The 7,629-nt window shown below is 43.3% G+C and overlaps 1 long non-coding RNA gene across 1 annotated transcript; it reads left to right on the forward strand.

Moving 5' to 3' along the window:
- The first annotated feature begins 4,037 nt into the window (after nucleotides 1-4,037).
- LOC138819874 (uncharacterized) lies at nucleotides 4,038-6,799 on the forward strand. Its single transcript, XR_011369660.1, has 3 exons — nucleotides 4,038-4,212; nucleotides 5,618-5,693; nucleotides 6,664-6,799. It is a non-coding gene; the product is annotated as an uncharacterized lncRNA (long non-coding RNA).
- Nucleotides 6,800-7,629: the final 830 nt, after the last annotated feature.

Below are 7,629 nucleotides of genomic sequence, written 5' to 3' on the forward strand. Positions count from 1 at the left end.
TGGCACATCTTTTGAGGGGAAGAGAAGGCATCACGGGGCCTTGACCACCTTCACGTGGCATAGAGCAAGCCTTGGACGCACTGTCCTTCACCTGTGCTTCATGGTGGTGTGGTGAGGATCGGCCAGGGCTGTGGAGGAAGGGCTAGGAGCTCCCTGTGGTTGAAGCCCAGGATGGGGTGAGGTAGCCATGGCGGTGGTGGTGATGGTTGGGATGAGGCCACATCAAGGAACAGCGTCCTGAAAATCACCCAACCTAGTGTATAAAGCTGGGCTGTCACTGGGCATCACTCCCCCACCATTAGTTTCCATTCTTACTCTGATTTCCCAGCCTTTGGTGACGCTCGTGTGAGGGTGTGTGTCTTTCACAGAAGCAGATCACTGGAGAGCAAGACAATGTCTGTTCTCACATGTGCAGGGGATCATAAACAATGTGTGTGTGTGCGTGCGCGTGCGCACGTGTGCACGCTGGTTCTCAGCTTGAATTCAGGTCCTCACACTCTTACTTGGCCTTTTAACTCAAGATTGGCACTCTACCGTTTGAGCCACACTTCCCCTTCTAGGTTTTGCTAGTTATTTAGACATGAAAGTCTAACAGATTTGTCTTCTTGGGCTGGCGTTGAATCCTGATCCTTAGATCTCAGCTTCCTGTGCAGCTAGGATTATAGACATGAGCCATTAATGCCTGGCTTTCATATAATTTTTTGGGGGGGGTCTGGTCATGGGGCCTGAACTCTGGGCCTGGGCGCTGTCCCTCAGCTCTACAGGTCAAGGCTAGCACTCTACCACTTGAGCCACAGTGCCACTTCTGGCTTTTTTCTTTTTGCTTATGTGGTGCTGGGGAATCGAACCTAGGGCCTCAGGCATGCAAGGCAAGCTCTCTACCACTGAGCCACCAACAGAATGGGAGGAGATGAGGGTGGTGAGGGAGAGGAAGAGCGGGCAGAGGGGGAGGGCATCTGTGGAGTGAGGACAAGGGCAAGGGAGCATTTGGGTGGAAGATGCATCCCAGGGCATTGGTCCCGTCTCTCTACCCTAGTGGAGGAGAATCAGGGAGTTGTTCAGCCCCACATTGGTTTTTATTTCACATTTGGTTTTTAAACCGAGTTTTAAAGCAAAGTTGACCTCTCATCTCAACTTCTTCCACCAAGTCCCCATGCTTCGTGCCCATGTCCAGTCTTATTCTAGAGGGGGTTGGCACAGCCAGGGGCCTGAGTTCACACCATGATGTTTCCAAAGCAAGGAACCCCGAGATCCGGCACCATTGATGCTTGACGCTTCTAATCTCTGACTCCCTGCCAGCTCAGGAAAGATTTCATAATTAAAAATGTAAAAATGTTAATTACCTGAAGATACTTCCTGATGGGTAGCGCTGATCAGGAGGGAAATTGATGGTATTAAAACAGGGAAAATTATTAGATTAAGCAATATTCATGGGAAATGGGTCTCATAAGAGCTGTATGTGTGGTCACGCATGTTGAGGGCTGCTTTCTGTGTTGTGTTTTATGTGGGGACGAGGTTACCCCAAGCCAACAAAATCTGATGAAACCAGCGGTCCATCAGAAGGCGCATCCTTCTGAAAACTGGACAGGGAGTGGGCTAGAATATTCCTCAATAACAAATGCCTACCTTTTTAAAAATTCTAAACCTTGAACTTGCGATATCATTTGGACTAAAGCATCCGTGAGACAGTCCCCATCATGAGAGGTTTCAGCGGACTATGAGTCGTAGTTCCATTTCAGTCACACAAGGAATCATCATTAAAGTTGAAGTCAAGTTACACACTGCTTTCTGAGCAATAATTCCATAAAATCCTCCCATAATATCTGATTGGTATGATGCATTGCTTGAAGAAATGCTTTTCTGGGGCATTCATTCATTCATTGACTCATCATGTTTACTCAGTGAACAAATATTAGTTGAGTAGCTTACTGTGTATTACCCACTGTATCCAGTCGTAAGGAAAGTACGCCTGCCTTCCCTCCCCTCCCCTCCCCTCCCCTCCCCTCCCCTCCCCTTCCCTTCCCTTCCCTTCCCTTCCCTTCCCTTCCCTTCCCTTCCCTTCCTATTCTATTTTGGTCTTCTACCTTTGTTCAAAACATATTTTTAATATATCTTGTAATTTCTTAATATTTTATGGAGAAATTTATCCATGACATTATTATTTAAAATATTTTCTACTCCAAGATTTTCTTTAAAATAGATTTATATATGTTTCCTTTACAAAACTTAAGCATTTTTTTTCCAAATGTGGGGTTTGAACTCAGGGTCTGGACACTGTCCCTGCACTCTTTTGCTCAAGGGTAGTGCTCTACCACTTTAAGCCAACGCTTCATTTCTGTTTTTTTCCTGGTTAATTGGAGATAAGAGTCTCATGGGGCTCTTTCTGCAGGCTGGCTTCGACTGTGATCCTTAGATCTCAGCCTCTTGAGTAGCTAGGATCACAGGCATGAGCCACCATAAACACAAAGTTCTTTTGGAATTTACTGGGGCAGAAAGTGGAAGCTAAATTACCTCTTTTCCTTTTCTGAGTTCTTAGAAGGCCTTGACCCACGCCTGCATCTCCTACACAGTGACCTCCTGCTCTTCTGTTCTCTGCACAGTGCCCAAGGCTCATTTCTGGTCACATGGTAACTGTTGCAATGTGCCACTGGAGCCGTGGTGATCTGGTGTGCTGTTTTACCTCTTCTTATCATTTTATTTTATATTTTCAGTTTATTAAAAGCTTATATGCATGTGTCTTTAGATTCTTTTTATATGGATGTATCTTTACACTGTTTTGTTTCAATATATATTTCATCTCAGTTTTTTTCTGTATTAATTTTTGCAAAATAGCCAAATTTGATTTAATTAAAAAATTCTTGTAATTTTGGCTTTATCATGTTCATCTTCTAGGCAGCCTGTATCCACTATCACCATTTTTATAAACAAAATAGCTTCATAGGTTATTTATGATTATGAAATTAACACATGATTATTAAAAATTGTCAGTATCTGAAAATATAAAGTGAAAAATCACCCATCATTTAATTACTTGAAGATGATGGTTGGTATAAGTTCATAATGAAAACTATGGACTCTGAATGTTTACCTAGGTGACTCTCAGGCTGTATGTTTACATTTTTGTTTTCTCAGTAAACATCTCAGATATGTCTGTGCAGATTAATAAAACTCTGTATCTTCATTCCTTATCACACAATAATGTTACTATATTTATTTATTTAAACTCTTACTGTTAAATATTTAGTTTGAGTCAGGAGCTGATAGATCATGCCTGTAATCCTAGCTACTTAAGAGTCAGATTTGAGGATCAGGGTTCAAAGCCAGCCTGGGCAGGAAAGTCTGGAAGATTCTTACCTCCAGTGAACCAGAAAAGGAGCTGCAAGTAGAGCTGTGAGCCCAGAACCTCACCTGGATTGTCTCCCTTCCTTGATTATCGTTGCCTAGCAAGGGTTCAAAGTCTGTGTCCTTAGACTCATTTCTCTCCCATATTTCATCTATGCACTCATCAAATATTTACTGCCACGAGCCATGTAAGTGTCTAGGGCTAGAGTTGAATCTAAGCCTCTTACTTGCTGGATTTGTCGGAGATAATCCTATAAGCCTCAGTTTCTCCATCTGCACAGTGGGGGTGTGTGGTGGTAATAATAGCATACTGTCTCATGAAGTTTTATGAAAATCAAATCAGATGGTTCATGTGAGGCCTTGGCACCATGTCCAGCACATGAGAGATCAAAGCCAGCATTACTTATGTGAGGAGACTTTTCTGGCCGTTGTGGAGAAGCCTAAAGGGTCCTGTGCCTCTGTCTGCCTTCTGCAGGAACCTGTGTCCCACCATGGGGCAGCACGGAAAACTGCTTCTTGAAGAGCTCAGCACCTTCCAGCTAGAACAGTCTTCTCTGGTCTGGACTTTCTTGTGTGCCAGTCCTGGGGCTTGAATGCAGAGTCTGGGCACTGACCTTTAACTTTTCTTCTGAAGGCGAACACTCATCATTTGAGCCACAGCTCCACGTCTGCCTTTTGCTGGTTCCTTGGAGATAAGAATCTCACAGACTTTGCTGCCTGGGTTGGCTTCCAAACACAAATCTCAGATCTCCATCTCCTGAGTAGCTAGAATTACAGGTGTGAGCGATGGTGCCCAGCCATGGCCTGGTTTTACTTGGCACTGCTGGGAATTCCAAATCAAGCTATCAGGACCAAGGAAATCTATTTGGGGTAAGTATGGACTATAGAGGTGTTTTTTTTTTTTTTCCTTTAATGTGGTATACAAAAAGCCATAGAGTCTGAACGGCTACATTTGTACATTTGATTTGATTTTCACAAAGTTGCAGGACGTTTCTCTCTCTCCTCCTGCTGTCTCAGGCTCAATTCTTGTCTCTGTGTCCCAGGTGCCTTCCTACCTGAGAATGAGATGAGCTCCCCTCCCCCACGCCCTTTAATTCTGGGAGATGAGCCCTGATTGAAGACCTGTCAAAAAGCCAGAGTGTCTAGGGTTTGGGAATAAAATTTCTTATTCTGCTTACAACAGATCTGCGTCTAATCAAAAGCCTTAATTAAAAAAAATTCTCAGGTACTTAATTTGATTTGCTTATTTGCATAATGTTGGAGGACAAAGGAAATCTGCTGTGTAGCTGGGGTTTCTAGTGCAGGCCAAGGGACAGCGGGGTGATCTGTACCAGAGCTGGCCTTGGGAAGAGGCAGCTCAGCCACTCTAGGGAGGGGTGGCGGGAGGGCTATGGAAGTGTCTTTTGTTCCATGTTTTATCTGCAGGTTAAAAATGCCCATTTCTCTGACAAATGGATTCCTTCCCCAGTGCTGTGTCTTCAGGTACAAATGGAAGCTAGTTTCAGAAGCTTAGGGACAAATTTGGTGGGAAGAAGACCTGGGGCTCACAGGAGAGCCCTGCCATGGAGACACACGCACACACACGCACACACACACACGCACACGCACACGCACACACACGCGCACACACACATAATTATATTTATATATTTGTATATAATTTAGATTTTTAAAAATTTCATCATAGAGGGATGCACAGATGGTTACAGTTACACGACTCAGGCAGCGATGCCTTTCTTTCTGAACAGGTCACCCTCTCCCTCATCCTCTCCCAGTTTTCCCCTCCCGGCTTCCCTCCCCTCCAAGTCATATAGTTGTTCATTTCCAGCATAGTGTCTCATGGGGTTCCCTGCAGAATTGGTTCACCCTTTGTCCCACTGTTTCTGTGCTTCCCCTTCCCCAAATCAGATAAACTTATATACAAGACAAAGGGCACAGAAATAAAAAAACACAGGGACAGAAGGAACTAAACCAAAGGGAAAAAAGAAAAAGGGCCGCAAACAGTACAATAAAAAACCTCTACTAGCCTTGGTAACGTGCTTTCCACATTGGTCCATTTAGTTGCTCTCCGCGGAGCGCCGTGGATGAGTCTGAGGTGGAAGTTGATATGACCTTTGTGCAGGTGACCCATTTGGAACCTCACAAGCAGGGCCCCACCTGGCCCAGGGACCCTGGCAGCAATGTGCTTTCTGGCCAGCAGGGGGAGCCCTAGAGGCTTGAGGAGAGCCTGGCAGACAGGCCGCAGGGTTGTTTTTGTTTTTGTTTTTTTCTCCAGAGCTGAGAGCAAGTGAGGAGACTTGCCTGAAGGAACCGGCATCTTTATGGATCTGCACAGCTATTTACATTACCCAGTAAGTGTTGCTCAGAAAATGGGGTAAAACCGGCCCCTCAGAACTTGGAACAAATGTTGTGTCTGCTGTATGATTAAAAATCCTGTTTGATAAGAATATTTTTCCCCCTCAAATGGCTTGAGTGATAGCTTAAAAGAGCTCCCTTTCACATCTTTTAATTTTGAATTATTCTCTTATCTGTAATAAAGCACCAGTCAAGCACAGAATTAGTATTCTGGAGGAAGGGGCTTAATGAGCTAAAACATTTCTATCTGGGGTAAGGAGAGCATCCTATCTCACGCAAGTGTTTCACAAGAAATCTTCAAGGAAAGAGGCAGAATATTTGGTATGACTAAATGGAAAAGAAAGTTGTTGGTCTCATCTCTTTTCCCCAGTGCCACATAAGCCAGTCCGCATGGCAACGCCTAATTATCTAGCACATTCCTCATAAAACAGTACAAAACTTCGCCTCTTCATTTCAGCGAGGCAGGATTCTTCTATTAAGAAGTTAAGCAAGAAACCCAGACTCCTTTTCTCTGTTACGTTTCTGGCATCAGTGTCTCCATAATACATCATCATCTGCAGCAGCGACTTTGGAAATAGCTGGCTATTAGCGACTTAATTGTCCTTGAATATACAGTGCACACTTGTGCGGAGGGCTCAGGGAGAAGCCTGCCGGCAGACAGTGACATGGGAAAAAATGGCCTCCTGGGCTATGTCTTCACTGAAGTTTTAAAGAAAAGGGAAAAGAAGAGGAGGCCGTAAGTGGAAGTTTTAGCAGGAGTTTTACAACTGTGTGCCAGTGTAGTTTAGGTACTCCTGGGGCTTCTCCCTCTCTAGCTGAGAGGCTAGAACGCGTTCACAGGGTCTCTGAGCTCTCGGGGTAAATGGTAGCTCCTAGGCTTTTTGAATTATAAGGAAGAACTTTTAAGTGTACACTGGAGAGCAATGGTTTCATAACGAAGCATAGTTATCGTGTGTGTTTCCACAGGTTCTAAGAACAATCGCCGAGACTAAATGCGAACACATGAGCATACACAGCTGTTTCTCGGATACATGGTTGTTGAAGCCCTCCACTAAAAGAAGTTTTCTTACTGTTGAATCTTCTTTGTAGATTCTGGACCCAACTGTTTCGTGGAATGTATAAGTCAAAAATACTAACTCCAAGTTTGTAATTTGTGTTTCCATTCTCCAAAAAGTGACTTTCGTAAGTCAAGAGTTTTAATTTTTTTGAAATCCAATTAGATTTCATTAATGGATTGATATGTTTGTAATGTATCTAAGAAGTCTTTGTCTAACCCTGTGTTATTAAAGCCCTATGTTTTATTATAAACTAGATCTATCTAAACTATTAGATCTATGCCCCATTTTGAGTTATTGTTGATATGAGATATGAGATTGGGCAATTTCCAAGACCATTAAAAAAGTGTGTTTGTTTTTATTATTGCCCATCCCGAGGCTTGAACTCTAGGCCAAGGCTCTGTACCTGAGCTTTTGTGCTCAAGGCTAGCACTCTGCCCCTTGAGCCATAGCTCCATTTCCAACTTTTTGTGGTAATTGGAAGTAAGAGTCTCATGGACTTGATTGCCTAGGCTGGCTTTGAAGTGAGATCCTCAAATCTCAGCCTCCTGAATAGCTAGGATTACAGGCGTGAGCCACTGGCACCCAGTTCTGGAGGTTATTTTTATGAAAAGCTTTGAGTCATGAACTCAAGTCATTTAAGGGTTAGCTAACTACTCAGGCTGTCTGTGTCATCCTTGGTGAGTTTTATCCATTGAGATTTGTTTTGAAAATTCTTTAAGAATTGGTTTATCTCTTCTAAGTTTATGAATTTATCAGAATTGATTTATTCTTAATATGTCTTTGTTATAAAGAACAGATTTTTTTTAAGTTGCAGTATAATATATAACGAAAAAGTTACCATCTTAAATTAACCATTTTAAGTGCACAATTCCAT

Source organism: Dipodomys merriami, unplaced genomic scaffold (genome assembly GCF_024711535.1).
Source record: "Dipodomys merriami isolate MVZ:Mamm:240054 unplaced genomic scaffold, mDipMer1.0.p SCAF_82, whole genome shotgun sequence".
In the NCBI taxonomy this organism is placed as follows: Eukaryota; Metazoa; Chordata; class Mammalia; order Rodentia; family Heteromyidae; genus Dipodomys; species Dipodomys merriami.